The 23,757-nt window shown below is 35.6% G+C and overlaps 1 long non-coding RNA gene across 1 annotated transcript; it reads left to right on the top strand.

Annotated features, from left to right (window-relative positions):
• The first annotated feature begins 543 nt into the window (after nt 1–543).
• On the top strand, nt 544–14,567 carry LOC138829019 (uncharacterized). Its single transcript, XR_011372466.1, has 3 exons — nt 544–630; nt 11,674–11,712; nt 14,275–14,567. It is a non-coding gene; the product is annotated as an uncharacterized lncRNA (long non-coding RNA).
• Nucleotides 14,568–23,757: the final 9,190 nt, after the last annotated feature.

Genomic DNA, 23,757 nt, shown 5'->3' on the forward strand with positions numbered 1-23,757 from the left:
CGTGGGCTTGAACTCAGGGCCTGGATGCTGTCCCTGAGCTTTTGTGCTCAAGGCTAGCACTCTATCACTTTGAGCCACAGCACCACTTCTGATTTTTCTGGTGGTTAATTGGAGATAAGAATCTCATGGGTTTTCCTGCCCTAGCTGGCTTCAAACTGTGATCCTCATATCTCAGCCTTCTAAGTAGCTAGGATTACAGGAGTAATCCTAACATGAAACCAGTTTTATTAGTACCTCCTACCTCACTGATCCAATATTTAGTAGAAAAGGAAAATACAATACTCTTTTGTTATATGAGAAAATCTACAACTCTCTTTTCTGGCTAGTGCCCACTGAAGTGTAGGCTAGAAAGGGGCAGAGGAGAGCAAGAGATGCTCTGCTTCCTGTACATCCCATTTTGGTCAGGATATAGTAGTGACATAATCCAAATGGCATATCCTGTTTTGTCAGGCTACACATTACAACCTTTATGACACATTAGTATCCTTTATGACTTTAACTGGAAGTATTCAGGCTCTCATGTAGATTAGTCAAATACATGCAGTAGAGGCCAACAATGCAGAAACACATTGGTCATCTCAAATTGGTATCATGTACAACCAATCTTACCAATAATTCACACATTTCCAGGTGAGATTATATCACTACCCTAATATGAAACTATATAAAATATGATAGAATTTTGAATTGACAGACTTCAAATAATTTCTGTTCTTTGAGTTAAAAAAAAGTCTATTAGAGAAGGTAGCTTTTCTTAGAAGGCACAGTGACCCAAATTATATTAAGTGAAGTAAGCCAGGCCCAGAGAAACATAGGTCCCATGGTTTCCCTTATTTGCAACAACTAGCATATGTCCGAGACAAGCAGAAAAGGTCATATAAGTTGATGTCAGATGAAATGAACCCCAAGATAAGTATTCAAATGTTTTTTTCTTTCTTGCAATTGTTTCTAATGTATTTATAAGATGATTTCTTTGTTGCTTTGTATATCCCTCCCCCACAGTATAACCCCTGCTTTCACTGTATTTGATGTTGGTACAATTTGTGGAGGGGAAGGGAAAAAACAAAATGTTTAAATAGGGATACAGGTGGATCCTGGTGCAACAATGAGATATATAAATCATTATGTCGAAAATGAACTTTACAACTTTGGGAGGAGGGATGAAGGGGAAAATGGGAAGGGATGGTAAGGGGAAACAAAGGAGGAGGCACCAATGCTTGATAAAAATGTACTCATTATCTTGCCCATGTAATTGTAACCCCTCTGTATGGTACTTTCACAATAAAAAAATAAAAAAGAAGATTTATTGCAAGGATTATCAATACAGTTGAACAATGATAAAAGAAGGTCTCTTATTATCCAGCATTTGAAGGATCATTTACAACCCAAATCAAAATCCGTTTTTCCTTATAATTAATAATCCTACAATCATTATAATTGTTAAAAATCTTGCAATCAGTATTTTGTCTTCTACACACTTACGTACATGTGCATTTACACCAGCACACAGACCCTGAACGTGCAAGTGGAAGAAAAGATTAACTAACAATGAGTCATATACCCTCTTTAAATGGTCCCAGATAGAAAATGCAGGGGTATTTGGAGCTGACTGGAAAAACAAAAAGCCATCCTCCTATCTCATATGGTCCCATACGAAGAGTGTAGTTGGCATCTTCACACGGAAGAGCATACTGTTGAAAATCTGTTGCCATCAATTACATTGATTAAGAATGATAGCCAATGTTTTAAGTACCTTGTGATCTAGGAAAGTCTGTTTCTCAACATCAGTAGGATCTTCTGTCCTTTATCTCATTACCCTACAGCACCGTTTTCTAGTTTTAGTTTTCATTTTAATGTTACACAAAAGCAGAAGGCAGAGATATGTGTCCATCAGTTCAGCATTAATAAAGGGTGTTAGGGCTTTCACATTATCTTGAATGCACACTAATGTTCTTGTTTTCTTTGTTCTCTTCTCCTTAGTGGAAAGCTGTCTCCTTCACTAATTAAAATTCATTACTTCCTTCAGAGAGGAAGAGACTGAAAAATTACTGACTGACTTTCTCCATCATGCTTAATAAATCCCTGGAAAACAAAACATGTCCTTTATAGGGGTTAAGTTTTAACTTTCTATTTCATAGGCAACAGAGTAGCTTTACTTGTGGTGTTTGGATGCAGGTACTGAGAGAGTATATTAACATTTACTATGTATAAAAAGTCACTCATATCCAAACCCAGGCTTGGAAATATACTTCATGGAGACCATGTACTAATGGCTACCTTCTGATACTGGCATAGTCAGTCTTCCACAGTAAGTGAGAAAACTCTTGGTGGGTCCTCTCTTGGTCAGTTCCTATCTCCCTTGTCAACATGAACAATCCTAAAGGTATCTATTTGTATCTCTAAAGATGGGACAGCCCACGTGAACCACGCCTTAACTTTAGTGGATTTAAAGAAATTTGCTGTGCATTTTAAATTATTTCTTTCCTCTGACTATATTATTGTCTATAAAACTTTCATCAAGTCATTTGACATGCTGGGATTGCAATGTAGGAAATAGCATGTACAACTCTAGGGATTGGTTTGAACAGATTTGAATTGTACCTATCATGTACTTGGTTTAGTGAGTATACTAGGCTACACAGTAACAATATTCTTTCAATAATAAGTTGCTTGGAATGACTACTATATTTTTTTCTTTTTTAAAAAGAGAGAGAGAGAAAGAGAGAGAGAATTTGTGTGTGTGTGTGTGTGTGTGTGTGTGTGCTGGTTCTGAGGCTTGAACTGAGGAGCTTGAGTTCTGTCCTTGAGCCTTTTTTCTCCAGGCTAGCACTCTACCATTTAAACCATGGTCCTACTTTTGGCTTTTCAGTGATTAATTAGAAATGAGTTTCATGGACTTTCCTGCCCAGGCTGGCTTTAAAGCACAATCCTCAGATCTCAGGCTCCTGAATATCTAGGATTACAGGTGTGAATCACCCATTTAGCTATTATTTCTAATACTGAGTAATTGTTTATGTCATTCACATCCTTCAACATGCACAGAAAGCATTTTTTCTGTGGAGCTTTCCATTGTAGCAGATTGTCTTTCACATGCAAGGATGCTCCAAGTAGATGACTCAGCAAATGGGAAGCAAAATGTGGACTGTTTTGTGGAAAAAGAAAGTCTAAATTTGGGAGCTTTGTTGGTCTTTATACTCAAAGATATCAACAATAGGTTGGGTGCTTTATTTTCTACTGTTCTCCTGAGATTTCATCCCTTGATAAAATACTAGAAAACTAGCTTGTTTCTTAAAAGTGCACAGTGAATGAAATGTTTCTTTTTAAGAGAGTTTCTGACATCAATTGCATGTCTGGCTGTACTAATTCAGTGTATATAGAAATTTGATTGTAATCACAAACATTGTTTCTGGTGTTTGATTTATATACATTGTAAACATAATATAACAAGCCTTTAAAATCTGATACTGTTATACCAGCTCTAAAATCAACTTATATTTTTTGTTTCACTGTCTGCTATTTCTTAGTTTTATTTTCTTCAAAATTCATTCTGTATAGCTGTGATTTATAGTCCCATGATCATTTGTATTCATCAGAGTTGTCTCATAAGAGTGAGTGCCAATTCAGAATCTGACATGTGGTAAATTGAATACTATCTAGGAGATTACCAAGAGGCCTAGACCAGTCTGTAGACAAATACTTTTCAATAGGGGTAAACAATTCTAGAGCTGAGATGTGCCTGCTCTTATAATGACAGGATGCTCAGTAGCCTCTTGCCTCTACTCTACATCCAGTGATAATAACTTCACACACATACACATACAAACATACACACATACAACATGTACACCACACCACACACACACACACACACACACACACACACACACACACACACACACACACACACACACACACACACACACACACACACACATCACTTTGGGGAATTTTCTTTGACCAGGTGTGGGATGACGAAATATTACGATGCGATAGTAGATTTTTCATCAGCCTGGTACATCAGTGCTGTTTTGTTTATGTTTTCGTTTTTAAATTTTGCTGTAATGCTAAAAGCTGGTTCTCATTCTTGGATTGCCTGTCTCCCTGGTATGTCCCCATTACACTTTTCGTAGGCTCTACCTGTGTCATACAAATATTCTCATTTCCCTCTTCTCTTTTCAGTCCTTAACATGCTCAAGGGACAATCTCATCCACACTCACAGCTTCTTTCATTTTCTATTTACATTAATGACTTCCAAGTTCATGTTTCTTTGGGAATTTGACACATGAAATCTCAACATTTTCCTGGATATATCCAGGAGTTAGGTAAAGACAAAACCTTAGTAGTATTACTGGGTAAAGCTGAAAGATATATATATATATATATATATATATATATATATATATATATATAAAGATTTATCCTGAGTTCAAATTAAGCTTCCTATTTTCCTCACCTTGCGATAATTTGCCCAGTTCTAAGTGAGCAGCTACAGCCACCGCGCATCCCAACTATAGAGAAGACAGAAACTTGTCCTGAAGAGAACCAAAAAAGAAAACCCACCCAGAAGCAATGACATATTCAATACTTCAACCAGAAAAAGTAAGAAGAATGAGAGATGGGAGAAAGAGACAGACAGACAGAAATACAGAGATAGAGAGATAAATAGAGACAAAGACAGAGAGACAGAGAATGAGAGGAGAGAAAACAGAATTCTGAGTTTTTCATTCTCCTTTCCAGCCACAAAGGAAAAGAGTAAAGGAAGCACTTGAATGCCTTTGCATAGCATTTTCCATGCAGGATGAGGAATGCAGAAATAAGTTCTCTTCAAAGAAAGGACCCTGAATCATCTCTTTTATTAACTCTACATGTCTAAAGAAATTCCACCTGATTTCCCCATAGACAGTTCAAGTTAAACAAGTCCAAATCATCCCTTTTAACCTTGATTTTTACAAGGACACAGTAGACATCTTGGTAGTTTCTTTTCCCTCACTCTTCTCTATACATTAAACAATATTCTACACTTTCATTTATGAACTAATTATTGAAAATGCATAATGTCCCCATAACTACATTAAATACTATGTTCATGCTATCTTGCTCAATTTTTTTTCTGCAACACTGTAGCTAAGTAGCACAATCTCCATTTTTGAGTGAAAAAAAAAACAAATTAAAGAGGTTATGGTAGGATAGTACCACTGTGCTTCTGGAGTCCATGATCTTAATCAGTATGGACAAACACCACCCCACAACTATGCCTTTCTCTTTGTATATTCTGTTGTCCTTCAACAGTCCAGAAAATAGACATTTATTTTAAGGCTGTATTGCTTATAATACTTTAATGAGCACTGTCCCTAAAATGTGAAACTGATCAAGTAAATTTTCTGGTATGTCAGGGTGCACCTGTTGCTTAGCTATCAAATCTGATCTTCTAACTTCTCCTACGCAGCCTAGGCTCTGCTGATGCTGAACTCACTGTCAGTCTCGGGAAATGTCACCTCCTTCCCTGGTTCCTCACCTTTGTGTGTGTCAATTCTTAGCTCTGACTAAGACAATTATCTCACCTACCCCAAGTCAGCTTTTGAAAGGCAAATTCTGACTTAATTTTTAGCTTAAATTGTGCCCTCTCTGTGAACCCTTTCTTAAATATACTTCAACACCTGCCTGTCAGATCGCAGACATGACACTACATTGCATTATAATTGCTACAGAAAAGATTCTTCTGATTATGGAAACTTTGGACAGCACAGAGAATCTTTGTTTTAGTCTCTCACTTCTAGCATAAGTGATTATAATGAGTACTTGATGTATAATTTTTTTCAGCTGCATAAGGGTACCCACTCTCTCCTGAATTATGCTTAAGATTTTTTTCTCTTGTAAAGGCTGCACATATAGCATTTTATCTACCAGCATTCTACAGGTGACATTCTGGATTAGCCTTAGTAGAAATTAATAGCCTGGCAAAACATCTCAACTCTTTTGGGGGAAAGTATCCTCTGGCAATTACTACATTCCAAAAAAATTCCCGTGGTTCCTGTAACAACAGCAAGTTATAACTAAGTACAAGTATATGCAATTATTAAATTGTGCTCATTCTATGAAGATAAAAGAAGTGACAGTTTGCCTTATTAGAGCTTCAGGAGCTGCAGGGAGACGTTTGAGGATTTATAAAGAATGCAACTATTAGGAAGGAAAACTTTTTGACGGCTGAGGTACAAGCTGGGTTACGTAAGGTAAAGACAATATCAGGGCAGAGAGAAAGGAGGTGAGAAAACATTAACTTGACAGAGCTATGGAAGTTGCAACCACTCTGTCTCCTTAACCTCCAGGAGTGCTATAAAGTCTGTAGAACCCTGCATTTCAGTATGTTTAAACCACTACGTAAAGTAATATATCAGGTGTATTCTAGCTCAATTTGAAATTCAGTAGGCCTTCCAATTCATTATCAGGCTTTAAGCTAGTGCCACTGTCTTAAGTCCAAAGGTATTTGATTTTATGTTTGACAGAAGCACTATAAGTCATTAAAGCAAGATGGCAAATTGTATGTGTGTGTGTGTGTTTACTTAACAATTAACAAGTAACCTTCATTGGCTCACAGATTCATTGCCTGGTCAGAATTATGTGCCAGAATTATTGCCAGAATTATTCTACTTGGATCATAAAGTAGAATTTAGAAACTAGAGTAAAGGATTACCTGGTCTAGATATCATACAATTCTTTTGCTAAAGTGTTCTAGGTTCTAGGTTCACTTCTGTTCCTCTCCTTAGAGTGGTTAAAAAAAAAGAAAAACCCACAGTTTTCATTAGAGATCTTTGAGGATTCAATTTCAGTATTTCATCATGGTGATAATTTAAAAATAAACTAACAGAACTAGTAAGCTTTGTTACAGTAATGTTAAAATGCAGTTGTATTAATTATAGAATAATTTATATTGTAACTTACTGAAAAAATCATAAAAATGTTTTATGAGATAATTCTGGCTCTGCCTTTTTCAGAAATATATTAGTAACCAGGAATAAATCACCAGGATTCACATAAAACATAATTCAACATGCTGTAGTTCACTTTGACAATAGAAAATATAGCAGCATTTCTACTCCTTTATTGCCCCTAAAGTTCTCTTTATATTCATAAAAACTATACAGACAAATGTTCATCCATATAATTTACTCTAGTTTTGACACAGCTTTTCTAACAAACATATACATACATACACACATGCACAAAGAGAGAGAGCTTGTAATTTGGAGAAAATAACTAAAAGTCATTTGATTATTCTCTGTCAGTTTAGCAGCAGTGATGAAGACAAATGAATCCTTTTCATTCCTTCCTCTTCATTGAAGCCAATTTGTGTTAAAGTATCCGTCACTGTTTTATTCTGTGATCTTCTTTTCTAGATATTATTACCAGGTATGTTGGCATTCATCAGCAAAGGATATGGTCCAGGCCAAGCCCATCCATCATCATTACTTAGGACCAACTCATAGAATGTATTTGCAAATTAAGTTTAATACCTTAGAACCAGATAGATTTTTTTTTCTGCCTATCTCACTAAAGGGTATATAAAAAAAGGAAGAAAGAAAGCTTAAACCCTCAGTTTTCAAAGCAACAACATCCCTGATACCATTTGGGAGAAGTCAGAAAATCATTTAAAAGATGAGACAATCTCTTCCTTGGACCAAAAATTGTCTGCTAATAGCTGGATACCAGTGACTCATTTCTGTAATCATAGCTACTCATGAGGTTAAGGTCAGAAGATCATAGTTCAAAGACAGCCCAGGCAGGAAAGTCCATGAAACATTTATTTCCAATTAACCACCAGAAAACCAGAAGTGGCACTGTGGCCCAAAGTGGTAAAGCACTAGCCTTGAGCAAAAAAGCTCAGGGACAGAGTCCAACCCCTGAGTTCAAGCACCACAACTGACAATTTCTAAACAGTTGTAGAATGGAGATGTCTTAGTAAGATTAGCAAGCTAATATCTAAAGATCTGGTATAACATACTTATTTTTTCTTTGGAAATTAATTGCTCAGTGGTTGCTTCTAGTTTATTAAGCATGATTAGGAGCATAACTTGCAATATGAACATGTTCTGAAATCTAAGCAATTACTGTGTACATTCATACACATGCACACACTGACCTTCTGAAATAATTTATTTTTTTACATTAAACTTTTCAGTTTCTTGCAGTTTTGAAACAACTCTATACATTTCAAAATGCAAATGGATAATTTCATTCAAGTTCATTTTCTAGAGTAGAGAAATTTTTTCTTATTTCTAGTAACTTACAATATTGACTTGTTTTAAGAAACAGAAGATTATTTGGTTTTTATTATGTATTTATTTCTGCTACTGGGCTTGAACTCAGGGCTTAGAATACACTCGACTTCCTTGCTAATGGCTGGTATTCCATGACCTAAACCACATCTCCAGACTGGCTTTTTGCTAATTAATCAGAGCTGAAGTCTGAAGAAATTTTCTGGCAGGGCTGGTTTAGAACAGTAGGTAGATTAGAAGCATGAGTCACCAGCCTGAAAGAGTCAAGTAATTTTCTAGAAAAACTTTTATTTGGTTTCATAAACATCTTTATAATTTAACTTATAGCCAATAATCAAGTAGTGACTTATAGGATTTTTTTCTTTCTCTGGGGAGAAGTGAAGAAAGCCTGTATTGAATTTTCAAACAGTTATTTTTAATGTCCAATGATGTAGCTCAAGTTTTACATTAAAATTACATTAATCAATAGCTTGGGGATTAGATTCTTCAGGAACCTGTTCTCTAACAATTCAACCGATTCTGCGTCTTCTCTGAAGCCTATGGCCTTTAAATGCCATAGGGTCTTCATGGCTTTGACTCTGAGAATTTTCATTAGCTACTTTTAATTTTATCAATCTCTGTAATGCCCCCCTCTCCATTTCATGTTGAAAGGAAACTTCAGCGGTATAAGCCTGGAATCTACTTTGAAAACATGTGTGTTGCTTAGATTTTTCATTCAACTTCTCTCCAGAAAGCATTCCTTCCTGGTGATTTTACATCTCGTAACCTTGTTTTGATGCTCTTTTAAACATACTTATGTTTTAATTGTAAATCAGTAGTAGTAGACTAATGTCCTGACTTCCCATATGCCTAGATTGCTCTGTGCATCTTCCCATATAATAAGTTCTGATTTGCTACCAGTAGTCTAGCAGGCAGATACTCAAAGCAAAATTGATAATAATGTTAAAATTTTTTACTTTTCCAAGTTCAGTCAGAAAAGTAGTCTCCGTAGCTACTTGACTTCCCTTTTGTTAAACTGCAATATAATTCATAATTTAAAAACATGTTTTAACCAAAAAAGAATCTTAGGAGTACTGTTTTTGAAGTTATCTCAGTAATTCTAAGCAAGAAAATATTTTTAAAAACCATCTAATAAGTATATAACAAAATAGAACCTTGTTAATGAAAATTATAAGATGAATTATAATATCTTCAAAAATTATTTTTATTGTGAAAATACTGTACAGAGGGGTTACAATTACATGGGCAAGATAATGAGTACATTTCTTATCAAGCATTGTAGCCTCCTCCTTTGGTTCCCCTTCCCATCACATCCTTCCCCAGCCCTCCCACCTAACCCTCCTCCCCCCACCATCAAAGTTGTAAAGTTCGTTTTCGACATAACGACTTGTACATCTCATTGTTGCAATGGATCCACCTGTATCCCTATTAAAACAATTTGTTTTTTCCCTTCCCCTCCACAAATTATACCAACATCAAATACAGTGAAAGCAGGGGTTATACCGTGGGGGAGGGACATACAAAGCAGCAAAGAAATAATCTTATAAATGTGTTAGAAACAATCGCATGAAAGAAAAAAAAACATTTGAATACATATTTTAGGGTTCATTTCCCTAACATCACCTTATCTGACCTTTTCTGTTTGACTCAGACATATAGTAGATTTTGCAAATAAGGGAAACCATGGGACCTATGTTTTTTTAGGCCTCGCTTACTTCACTTAATATAATTTTTTCCAAGTCTTTCCATTTCCTAACAAATGGGGCAATGTCATTCTTTCTGATGGAGGCATAGAATTCCATAGTGTATATATACCACATTTTCTTGATCCATTCATCTAGAGGGGCATCTGGGTGGGTTCCATATCTTAGCTATGGTAAATAAGGCTGCAATAAACATAGTCGTACTGGTAGCTTTAGTGTGGCCTTGTTTGTGAACATTTGGGTAAATGCCCAAAAGTGGGATTTCTGGGTCATAGGGGAGCTCTATGTGGAGTCTTTTGAGGAACCTCCATACTATTTTCCAAAGTGGTTGAACAAGTTTACACTCCCACCAACAATGCAGTAAAGTTCCCTTCTGTCCACATCCCCTCCAGCATCTGTTGTTATTAGAGTTCTTGATTTTAGCCATTCTAACTAGGGTGAGGTGGTATCTCAATGTTGTTTTGATTTGCATTTCTTTTATGGCTAGAGAGGTTGAGCATTTCTTCATGTTTCTATTGGCCTTCCTTCTTTCCTCTTCAGAGAAGTTTCTCTTTAAGTCTTTAGCCCACTTATTTATTGGGCAGTTGTTCCTTTGAAGATTTGTTGTTGGGGAATTTAATTTTTTGAGTTCCAGGTATATTTTAGATATGAGACCCTTGCCCATTGTATGGCTAGTGAAGATCTTCTCCCAATCCGTGGGTTTTCTATTGCTCTTGCTAGCTATGTCCTTTGCCATCTTCAAAAAGTCTTATGTCATAAATGTTGAGAAGCATTTTATGTCCAGTAGCATTCAGCAAAATTAAGCATATAATAATGTAAAACTTTGCAAAAAACATGGGTCAATAATTAGTTGAAAATAAATATTAGCAGCTGTATCTCTTGATAGTAATTTCCCATTTTTTGTAAAGTTTTATATTTTACAAATTTCCAGCAACACTAAAGTATAATTTATAACTAGAAAAATAAGCTTTTGTTTAAAAGAAGAAAATAAGAAATAGATAAACAGCACCAGAAGTTGTTTCGAACATAGTGTGAAAACTTTGATTTGGATTTGTAAATAAAGCACTTGAAAATGCATGCAATTTTCTTATTACCCATAAAGGAAATTCTCACATCTCCCACTGCCAGACATTTGAGAATGGAAATGAAGAATCTCCCTGGGCGACTTGAATATCCTTAAATGTAAAGAAAACCAAACAGCCTGTAGGTGATGTTCACGCCTCTGTGCTTCTAAGTACAGAAGTACTTAGAGGCTGAGCAAACAAAAATCATTGTAAGCAAATGCCCAGGTGAATTTTAGAAGGCTTGAGTGAACTTACAGCTTCCACGGGCATTCCATTATAACTTATATTCTCTTTCCACCCTTGTTGGTCCTCTTTGCTTTCCCCTTGCTTATTTTTAATCCATTGCATTTTCATACTGTGTACTGAGATTTGAGTGGAAACAAAACTACTATAATAATGCCATCAAAAAGGAGGAACATTATAGAGGATAAACAGGATCAAAGTATATTATGTACCTGTATGGAAACGTTATAAGGAAATCCATTGCTTGTATAATTCATAGACACTACTGAAACTGGGAACAAAAAAGTTTGTGATTCTGATGGGTCAAAGGAGAATGAAAATGCAATACGTGTATAAGCCAGATGGTGGCTCACAGCTGTAATCCTAACTTTTTTTTTTTTTTTTTTAAGTGACTGTGATGAGCAGGATCATGCTTTGAGGCCAATTGGGTAAGTAGTTTGTGATGGTACATTGCTATCAGTCCAGTTGCGGCAGGAGTAGTAAATAGAATGACTGAAGTCCAGATTGACCTTGAAAAGAAGAAATAAAGTCTCCGTCTCCAAAATAACTAAAACAAAAAAAAGTCTGGGGATATGACTCAAAATATACAACACCTGCATCCAAGCATTTAGGCTCCAAGTTCAAGTCTCAGTATAACCAACAAAAAAGAGAGAAATATTTGTGAGTATATATGCACATAAATGTCTATAAAATGCACATTTATTTATGTGCATATAAACAGCTAACTAGAGAGAGGAAAGGGAATGCATGCATATACTAATTGCAGTGAATTTCAATGAACTAATAGAAAGAGAATCCAAAGGAGGGGAGACAGAACAGGAGGTTGGAGGACAAGAACAAAGAAGAACAAACTCTCATTGACAAGACTAGGACCTAAGATACGTTAGCTCAATAGTTAGATTTGTCAGATTTTATCCTTTGGAAATTTGACAATGTCCATTTGAAGAGCTCCTCCAAAGCAAGTCTAGATGATTTCTTTGATTCTTTGAAACATGATCATCTGACATAGCTGAGAGACAGAGAGATGGCTAGTGCTTTACCATAATTTCTTGATAAATTACAGCACTTCCTATAAGCCACTGAGAAAACATTCTCATTCATCTGGTTTGTCTCATTTTGAAATGCTAACACTGAAATTTATTCCAGGTGGATCATTTTGTGTAGTGCGAAGCAAAGGACTTCACTGTTCTAGGTCATATGATCATAAAGATTACCTTGGAATTAACTGAAGTATAATAGACTCTATGGAGAGCTCAAATAGTATAATTGTTTAGAAAGACTAGGTCAAAGACCAACAAAATAAGCATCAGAAAATTAGTACTTGCAAGAAGGGAGTGGGGCCAAGGGAAGAGAGAGCATCAAATTAAAGGAGCAGGGAGAATGAAGTAAAAAATTCATTGTATATACTACAAAATTAAGAGAAGTAAAGGAAGGTGTGGGCCGAAGGATGGAGGGTGTAAGAATGTTAAAAGAGTGACACTGGCTTACTTCACTTAATATAATTTTTTTCCAAGTGTTTCCGTTTCCTAATAAATGGAGCATAGTCATTCTTTCTGATGGCATACAATTAATATATATCACATTTTCTTGATCCATTCATCTATTGAGTTGGATCTCATCTATTGGGTTGGTTCCACATCTTAGCTATGGTGAATAATGCTGCGATAAACATAGTTGTGCTGGTAGCTTTAGTATGGCCTTGTTTATGATCATTTGGGTAAATGCCTAAAAGGGGAATTGCTGAGTCATAGGGGAGCTCTATGTGGAGTCTTTTGAGGAACCTCCATACTGCTTTCTAAAGTGGTTGAACAAGTTTACACTCCCACCAACAATGCAGTAAGGTTCCCTTCTGACCACATCCCCTCCAGCATCTGTTGTTTTTAGATTTCTTGATTATAGCCATTGTAACTGGGGTGAGGCAGAATCTCAATGTTGTTTAATTTGCATTTCTGTTATGGCTAGAGAAGTTGAGCATTTCTTTAATAAGTGGAGTAAACCAGACCTAAAGAAACATAGGTCCCATGGTTTCCCTTATTTGTAATAACTAGTATACATCTAGGGTAATCTTACCAGACACGCAGAAAAGGTTAAAAGCTATGTACATATGATCATATAAAATGATGTTAAGCGAAATGAACCTAAAGATATGGACATAAGAGGTTTTGTCTTTTTTGCTGTTATTTTTAATGTACTACGTGATTTTTTTGGTTTCTTTTGTATGTTCTTCCCCCATGGTATAACCCCTGTTTTCACTGTATTTGATTTGGGTACCCTGCCTCTTGTATATACACTTTTCTAATTTGAGGAGAGGAAGAGAAATAAAATGCTGAAACAAGAATACAGGTTGACCCATTGTAACAATGAGATGTACAAGACCATATGTTGAAAACAAACTTTACAACTTGGGGGGAGCAGAGGGAGGAGTTGGGGAGGTGGGGAGGGAAGGGATAGCTGGGGAAAAACAAAGGAGGGGGTAACAATACTTGATAGGAAATATACTCATTACCTTACTCATGTAACTGTAACCCCTCTGTACAGTATCTTTACAATAAAATATATATTAAAAATAAATTAAATAAAAATTAAAAATGAGCGAAACTGATCAAGATGCATTATGTTCATAAACTGCTTTGTTCAATGGCACCTCCTTTGTACTACTATTTAAAAAAATAAAACAAAAGGGTTCGGAATGATATGATGGAGAATTAGAGATGAATTCTAGTATTTCACTTGAATTGTATAAGTTGGGCAATTATGAATGAATTTAGCGATATGATGGGGAATTAGATATGAACTCTAGTATTTGACTTAAACTGTGAAGTGAATGATGAATGGATTTAAAATATGAATGTAACTAAGCTTCCTGTGGATAAGACTTTCTTGGTACCTAACTAGCTATTTTGGCTTTTGTAACCCTACTACTACCCTTTCCTGAACCAAGTGTTCCACAACCCAGCTGAGCCATTAACATCCTTTGTTCTGTTCCTTAGGCTTCCCTCGGAATCCAATGCACTCCCAGCTCCAGCAAGTGAATGATATTCTGGGGTGAAAAGTTTATACTTAAAACTGGTGCGATAGTCGTTTGGAATCTGAAAAACAGCTTTATGATGTATGATTGTACCTCCCCTTCTCCACCCCTGCCCCTGTCCCTACCCAGTCATGTTTAAAAGCCAAGGTGGCCCTTTGCCCCGGGCCATTTCCTGGGAACCCAACCTCAGCGGCGATCCTGGCACTTCAGTGCTTCATTGCTCAATAAAATCTTCTAAGTTAAAAAATAAATAAAATAAATAATAAATAAATAAAATGACATTGGCCAAAGGATTGGGATGGCTTAGTATTTGTGGGTTGCAAAGCAAATCAACTAAAATCAAGTCCAAGAATTCATCCTGGAAACTTGGATTTTTTTTCTTTCAAACACCCTCAGGGGTCCTAGTGAATGTGAATTGGAGAACATTCTAGATGATGAAGGGAACAGCATGATTTTGCTGCTCAAGTCTGCCTTGAGTTCATGTACAGAGTTGTTTTTCTCATTTCAGCCAGATGGACACTGGCCACAGGAAAATATTCGTATCTACATCCCTAGAAAATCAACATGTTACCTTATAAGGATAATGTAGTTATGGATCTGGAGAGAGAATGCTCATGATAGAGTATTAAATCATTATATATGAATAGAAAAAGGGGATTTTATACAACATGGTGAAATGGGAACCAAATGGAGCAGAGACTAAAAATGCTGGCCTTGAAAATGCATGCGTCATCACAAGCTTACAAATGTCAACAGTCACCAGAAGCTGGAAAATACAAGAAACTGATTTTCCGCTACAGGAGGCACCATGGCCCTATTGCCACCTTAATTTTCGGCCCAGTAAAACTGACTTCCTTCTGACATCCTGGGAAGTCAGTGGACAAATGTGTAGCACTTTACGCCATCTCCTCTGCAGTCATTTGTTAGAAAACAGGTTATAATCAATCATCACATGGTCAAATTAGGAATAGGTAAATGTCTCAACCTTGTGTTCCTCTAATGACTTCAGAGAGACATTACCTGATTAATTACAGTTATTTATTCTTTTGCCGTGATTAGTGTAAGGGCAGTCAAAATCAAATAAAATATTTATTGTACTTGCAGAAATGGCTGCTAATATTGGAATAACATTTATAGATCATCAGCCCTTATCAAACCTATGAGTTATACTTCTTGCTAGTTCAAAGACAACAATAGAGAAAGACAAATTGTAGTAAGAAGAGAGGAAATAGATGAATCGATATAGATGTCACAACATTTAGCAGTACAAGAAAAGAAAAACAAAGTGATACTTGTACAAAGTATGAATCAACACATTGGTATTAACAAACATGAGATGGACTCACATATTCACTTTTCGGTTTTACTCTTTTGGTTTTGTTCATTGAGTAAATCAGCAGAATACTATTAGAAACATTATAGATATAATCATAATACTAACATTATATCTTAGAAGACTGAAAGGAAATGTGCAATTTTCCAGTTAGTAAGCTTTGTAAATGGGAACCCTGTTATTGGAAAACTTCCTGATGTAACCATCATGCCTCTCTCTACCAGTCTCTACAGTCATTGCCTAACACTGAATGTATTAATGAACCAGAGTCAAATATATCTTGTGTCTATGATTTTTTTCCCTACCTACTCTCACAAATCCAAATGACCACTCTCTCCCTGGGATCCTACTGTACTCTAAACTGACTCTGTGAGTCATGGGTTGCATTCCAATGTTGCTACTTTATGTGACTTACCTCTTTTAATTAAACAATAAGCCCTACTTCCCAATACTGACTGTCAAGGTCAGACCCAATATTCATCTTGGAGTTTTTAATATGTTGTTTAAAGCTTAGTACAAAGAAGGCCAATTTTAAGAATAGAGGTTGAGGCCCAGAAGTGTGATCAGTAAATGTGACTGTCTGGGAAGATTAAGGCCTTGAATTCTACCTCCAATACCATTGAAAACATAGACATAATTTCTGAATAACATCACTTTTTGGGATCTGGCAAATTCTTCATGTCATAGGAAAAGAAACCCTCAACATAAGCAAGCAGGAAACAATATAAATGGTGTTTATTGGGCTGGGTATGGGACCACATTTGTGTAATCCCAGCTTTGTGGGAGACAAAGGTAGAGAAATTCTAATTGAATGCTCACCCAGGCAAAACGTGAGAAATATATCTGAAAAAAATTAACCAAAGCAAAATGAGCAAGAGTTATTGCTTAACTGAGAGTGCTTGCCTAGCAAATGTGAATCACACACACACACAAACAAATAAATAAATGGTATTTTTCTGAGACACAGACTTCTGCAGGATATAGGCACTAGTAAGACATATTACTTGTGTAAACTCACTGTGAACTTTATGTGAAATATTGTAAATATCTTCTAGTAGTGCCATGTCTATAAAGGGACAGTAAAGCTAATAGAAGCATTTATTATTGTGCCAGCTGCTGTGATAAATACGTGAAACATGGACTATAGAGTTTACTTGACAAATAATTGGGAGAAATAATGGTAAACAATACACAGCTAAATCAATAGACATAGACAAGAAGAAATAAATAACTGGTAGAGTAATTAAGAAATTTCCTTAAATGGAGGAGGTAACAATGCTCGCTATGAAATGTACTCATTACCCTACTCATGCAACTGTAACCCCTCTGTATAATATTTTACAATAAAAAAAATTAGTAATAGTGAAAAGAAGACAATAAGCATTTGAAATGTGGTTATTATAGTTCAACAACTGATTCTTTAATTTTTTTTACACAAATTAGTCAAAATTTGTATTAAAATGTGAAGATGCATAAAACTTTTATAAAATGAAATTTCATCATGAAAAAAGAAATTTCCTTGAAGTGTATTTGTTTTACAATTTCCAGATTACAAAAAGTTCAAATTTTTAGTTTTTATTTAAAATGTTTCTGTTATTACTCGATTTCACTGGAAAAAGTTAGATTTTTTTCTCATTAGCATAGAATACTTCATAAGTCGAACACATTTGATCTGAAAATCTCATAGCAGGTAAACTCTTCCATAAAACCTACAATGGTAGTATTAGTTATTAAAGATAATATCCACAAAACAAAAATGGGTTGACTATAACTCTTCATCTGGCTATTGGGAATTCTGCCATCTTTTTCTCTTGGCTGTGAGAGTTTCTTCCAGATGGCATAAATAAATACATTCTCTTGTAACAAAACAAACACCAAAGCCTGTCATTATTTCATATTTTTGGCAATACATTCCTGTATCTTAAATGATCCACTTTCTACACAGCTACTCAAGGAGAAAATATGGAGGCAGCTCTGACCATTTTCAGTCTCAAAGAAAGACAATTTCTCTCCTACCTCTTGCTTTCCTGAGATGACCTCTCCTTTATTCCCAGCTAGGGAAGAATTTTCATTAACCTTACAAGTCTAATCTTTCTTGGCTTTCCTCAGTCTTTGCTGTGGAAAATAGAGAAAATGTATTTACCTAGTTGGAGAAGCTAGATAGTCCTAGGATAATATATTTTTAGGTGGGCAAACATGCTGTATAACAGTGTATAGTACATAACCCCTCCTTAAAATTCTTGCTCTATTTTACTCTATATTGCTGGCTTCTTGGGTTTAACTGGGCCCATCTGTAATATACTCAACTCAATGTATTATGTAAAAGCAGAAAAGGTCAGATAAGATGATCTTTAGTGAAATGAACCACAAGATAGGGACACAAGTGTTTTTTTTTTCTTTCTTGCCATTGTTTCTAACGTATTTATAAGGTATCATGTGACTTTTTTTGTTTCTTTATATGTCCCTCCCCCATAGTATAACGCCTGTTTTCACTGTATTTGATGTTGGTATAATTTGGGAAGGGGAAGGGAAAAAACAAAATGTTTAAATAGGGATACAGGTTGACCCATTGCAACAATGAGATGTACAAGACACTGATGAAAAATGAACTTTACAATTTAGGTGGGGGGTCGGGGTGGGAAGGTAGTGTAGTTGTGGAGGTGGGAGGGAAGGGATGGTAGGGGAAAAACAAAGGAGGAGGCTACAATGCTTGATAAGAAATGTACTCATTACCTTGCTCATGTAACTGTAACGCCTCTGTATGGTATTTCACAATATAAAAAACGTATTAATTTTTTTCAAAAGCAATCATCCTGAAAGTCTGTTTAACATCTTTCTCTCTAGCCAACCTCTCTAACTATGACTGGCTGAACAAGACAACAGCTTCTCAGTGTGCCCTTGATGTTTCTCTGTTGGAGTGACAACAATGAAGAATACTAATTTCTGCCTTTAGTTCTTCTGTAGTTCTATTGTTTTTGTTTTTCATGGGATTCTATGGTTTGAAAAGCAAAACGGAGTTTCCATTTGGGCTTCTGGGTTTCCTCATAATTACTAAGATCATCAAGGCAAAGGTTATGATTTGTTAGACTACATTAAACCACCATAATACATTAGTCCTTTTCATCCTATGTTTTACAAAAAGTTTCATGATTGTATTTTGTTGCCTTGTTTATTGTGGAATACCTGTGTCCCTACTTTCAATAATGACAGCTTCCTAACTAGTTTCTACTCTTTTCTAGCATTCTTTTTTTTTTATAGGTTTTGTGACATATATCTTCATGCAATCCAGCTTCATGAGTCTGTGACCCGAGTTGTCACATAAGAATTTCTGTTCACAAGAGTCTGTCAATTGGTTTTATGATCTGATTTAGCTTTCTCATATTTCAAATTTTATCTTTGAACTAATCGTTACAAGTTAAATCTGATGTAAAAAGATGAGATGTTGTCTTTATCTTGATTAGTTGTTCTAGTTGGGACTCTAAATTCTACATGAAATAGATACGGTATAGATAGACAAGTGTGGTTTTTCCACCATTGAGTATGCTATAATAATAGCTGGGGGAAATTTATATAATGTAGAAAGGAATGTTATGTAGTGTCATTTCTCATACTTTGGAGTTTACATTATCCCTCTCTATTCCAAGTTATGGAGAAATTGCCTCTTGAGGGAATGTCAAAGGAGACATGTCACATTACGAGAAAATTAAGTCGTCATTTTTATAAACTATGTTATACCTTAGCAAACACTATCATTGTAAATAGCAATAAAAATTGAAATGTGAATTGTTGACACGTAAGATTCAACTTCTGAAATATATCTATGTCCTCTAATTTCATAAATAAGTATTTTGAGTTACTTATAAAAATAACATCACAGAGGTTACAAAGCTCCAAATAGCCAATCCATGTCGGAGAAATCAGATTAAAGAGATTCACCAAACAACACGTAGGAAACTATTTTAAAATATTTGCAAACACATTACATACCTGGAAATATATCAGCCAGTGTAACAGAATAGAAAGTATAGGAATGATTTCCCATTGAAAGACTCCCATGAAAGATTCATTTATGCCTTTAAAAGAATAATTGCTCTTTAAGGAAAACCATGGTAGAACGTTAGCAATACCAAAAAAAAAAAAAAAAAAAAGCAAGCCTGGTAGCACATCCCTGTGGTCCCAGCTACTTGGGAGGCAGAGGTAGAAGGATTATTGTTCAAAGACAGTCCAGGCCAAAAGCAGAAAGACCTTCACAACTGGAAAACTCAAAGGACTAGAGTGTGGATCAAGTGGTAGAGTGCTTAGAAAGCATAAATCCCTGAGGTCAATCCCATATATATATATATATATATAATATATATAATTATACACACTACCTTATAGTTGGCTAAGGATATTATTAATTGAATGATACTCTGGAAAAATTATTCATACCATAAAATATTAGATCTTCACATCCGGCCATGCATAAATTTTTTTCCATAGGGATTCAGTATATGTAAAAGGCAAATATTAAAAAATTTAAAGAGAATATAAAAATCACAATTACTTCTACAAATTCTGTGTTTTCTTTTATTATTACCTTTAAGTAGTTGTACAAAGGAATTGCCAGTTAACAAGGCAGTTTATGAGTACTATATATCTTGATCATGTCACCTTTCTACTTTCTCACCCATACGTTCCCCACTCATCCCTTTCCTCATTCTTCTTAATTTTGTAGGATATGCATTGGATTATTGACCACATTCTCCTCTTATCCTCTTCATTTGTCTACCCTTTCTCCCTTGACCTCACTCCCTCCACCCTCATTGTGAGTACCTGTTTCCTGATATTTTACTTTAATTTTTGCCTTTGCAAGAAATTACACTATATGAGATCTCCCTTGAATCTACCATATTTCAGTTAATATATTTGTATATACTTGTATATCATATGTATTTACTTGTAATTTTATAAGCTAAATCTAGCTTAAAGACAGAAAAAATAAGTATGAATCCTTTATTTATCTGGACCTGACTTCATTAATATAATTTTCCCCAGATCTTTTTATTTCTTCCAGATAGTGCCATATTGTTCTTCCTAATGGATGAGTAAAATTCCATTATGTATGTATACCACATTTTTCTGGATCCATTTATCCATTGAGGGCACCTGGGATGATTCCATAAAGGAAGTACAAATTAAAACAACCACTTACCCTAGTTAGTATGGCCATTATCAAAAAAACAAATGATAACAGATGCTGGTGAGGATATGACCAAAAGGGAATGCTATTGCACTGTTGGTGAGAATGTAAACTTGTTCAACCACTCTGGAAAGCAGTGTGGGAGTTCATTTAAAAAAGTAAACATAGAACAACCTCTGTTTTTAACAAGGTATTTTAACTGTTTATCATAGAAAAACTTCAGAAATTCACTATCTTAAGAATGACCCTCCAATATAGACACATCAGAGAGCTGAGGGGATTACACCTACAATGAGGACATGTAAAGTACAACCAGGCTTCCATGATGGTAGATTAGAAGAACCTACTGCAATCTGCCATCTCCCCAAATTGGAAATAAATCCCCTGTATGGCCACAGGAAAGGAAGACAATTTAGAAAAGTAGAAGAGGATTCTAAGAAGCAATGGACAGTTATGGACTAGGAGAGATTCATAAAAATGGAGCATTAGAGCTGCTGGAAAAATAAAGAGGAAAAGTAGCTCATGCAGGACCCAGGGTTGCCCAGCACACTCATGGCCCTGCAGCCAGTGCTTAGCCATGGAACTGAGAAGACTCCACCAAGTGTGCTCTGCTCACTCCACCCATAGACTCTAATGACCTCAAAAGCATATGGCAAGAGTTAGACACATTTGGGCACCTCTTTGCCAAAAGAGCATCATCCCACGATAGTCTAGGAGAGAGATGGTGAGTATGGTTCCAAACAAGCTGAAGCTAACTAGCACCTTGAGTCTCTATCTAGGCCAAGCTGAGTCCAAGGCCAGAGGCAGGTGTGGGCAGACTTAATGGAGCACATTTACCTACTAGCTGCACACAGAGGACATCCACCACTTCAGTTCAGCAGCTGCCTTATGTACCCAGGACTCCCACTGCCATCAGAGACATTGTAGTGGGCTAGAGCTCCCCGACTCCAGTAGCTCTGTCCTTGAAGTTTCTGCTACTCAACAGGACTTACTGTGCCCCTTTTCCAAACATTGCTCCTTATTCACAACCTTAGCCAATCAGTGACCCAATACCAAAGCTTTGCTTAAAGGGATATAAATAAGTGGCACACTAGGACCAGAAGTGATAGTAAGTGAGCACAAGTGAAAACCGGTGACAGAATATTAATAACTGGAGATTAGAGAACAGCTATTATACTGACAAAGGACTGGTATATACTTTCTTCCTGGGCAAGGAAGAAGTACTGACTTTTACTTTTATCATTATTTTGTTAAATCCTTTTAATTGATTTGTCCTTTCAAATTACCTGACTACATTGTTTTTCTCCAGAATAATTATACTGTTTCCACACATTATATGTTATACATTTATTTCATATACTTCAGCTCCACATACTTATCTTTTTCCTTTTTCATTTCCTCACCCTTTCCTTCTTTTTACTTTCTTTCCTGTCCCTTCTTTTTATTACTTAATTTTAACATCAGCAGTTTAGTATTTTTGAACTCTTACCTTACACTATAAAATCCCTAGTTCCTATCGTATGTAACTATAATGGGAGTGCAAGTATTGTACTCAATTATCCATCAACAAACACTATAGAATACAAATGCACAGACAGACACCAAAACAATAACTATGGAACATCAGAAGTAAGCACTACTATAAACCCAACGAACTTGAAAGACATCTACAGAAGATTTCCCCCTGGTATTCACAGAACACAGATTTTTCTCAATAGTATATTGAACTTTCTCCATAAGAGATCCTATTTTAGAACATAGAGTATATGTTAAAAATATTGGAAAAATTAAAAAAATTCTTAATTTTATCTCATCACCATTGGTTAAACCTAGAATTTGGTAGCAGGACCAATCATAGGAAATATGCATGCACATAGAAGCTGAACAATTCATGTGTGAATAAGAAATAGATCATTGACAAACTATGGGAGAAATCAGAAAATTCCTAAAATCAGATGAAAATGAAAATATGAACTACAGAAATTCTGGGACATATTAACAATATTACTAAGTAGAAATTTCATGACTGTGATTGCCTTCATTTAGAAACCAGAGAGATCTGTAATAAACGAGCTATTGATTCACCTCATGTGCCTGAAAATAAAAGCAGAAGCCAAACCCCAAACTAACAGCAGGAAAAATAAATATATATCATGGAAGAAATGAATGAAATAAAAGCTATATCAATGACACAACAGCAACAAGGAGAAACCATTGACTGTAGACTGATTCCATTTTCATCTCAGGGATGCAAGAGTAGTTCAACACTCATAAATCAATAAATGTATTACAGTATATATGGGATGAAGGACACAAATTATGAGGGCAAGATAAATGAATACAGTAAAGGGTTTATATAAGAAACCACGAGGCAACCTTGTACTACATAGGGAAAAACTGGAAGTATCTTTTCTCGTCAAGAATGAGGCAAGATTGTCTCCTTTCTATACTCTTGTTCACACTGCTTTAATTATTGGGGAAATAAAACAATATGATAGTGAAAGAAATGAGAGGAATACAAATATATAAGCATGAAGTCAAATTATCCCCATCAAGATGTTGGGGGGGAGGGGAGAGGCTGGGAAGGGATGTGAAGGGTAAACAAAGGAGGAGGCTGTAATGCTTGGTAAGAAATGTACGCATTATCCTGCCCATGTAATTGTAACTCCTCTGTACAGTATGTTCACAAATAAAATAAAATTAAATTAAAAAAAAAGTGTATGTTCCAACCTGACCCTGTGCCTAATGCAGAAAGCTGACTTCCCAGGCAGAGGATTAGTCTGTAATTTTTAGTTGATCATCCTTTCCCCAAAATGATGTTTAAATAGCACTTACAGCATTCATTGTGAATCCACTAAAGTATTGGAATTTTATAGCCTTTGTATTTGGTAATTCAGCTAAGACCAAATGTCTAAAAATATTTTTTTTAA

This window comes from Dipodomys merriami, unplaced genomic scaffold (assembly GCF_024711535.1).
Source record: "Dipodomys merriami isolate MVZ:Mamm:240054 unplaced genomic scaffold, mDipMer1.0.p SCAF_17, whole genome shotgun sequence".
Classification (NCBI taxonomy): Eukaryota; Metazoa; Chordata; class Mammalia; order Rodentia; family Heteromyidae; genus Dipodomys; species Dipodomys merriami.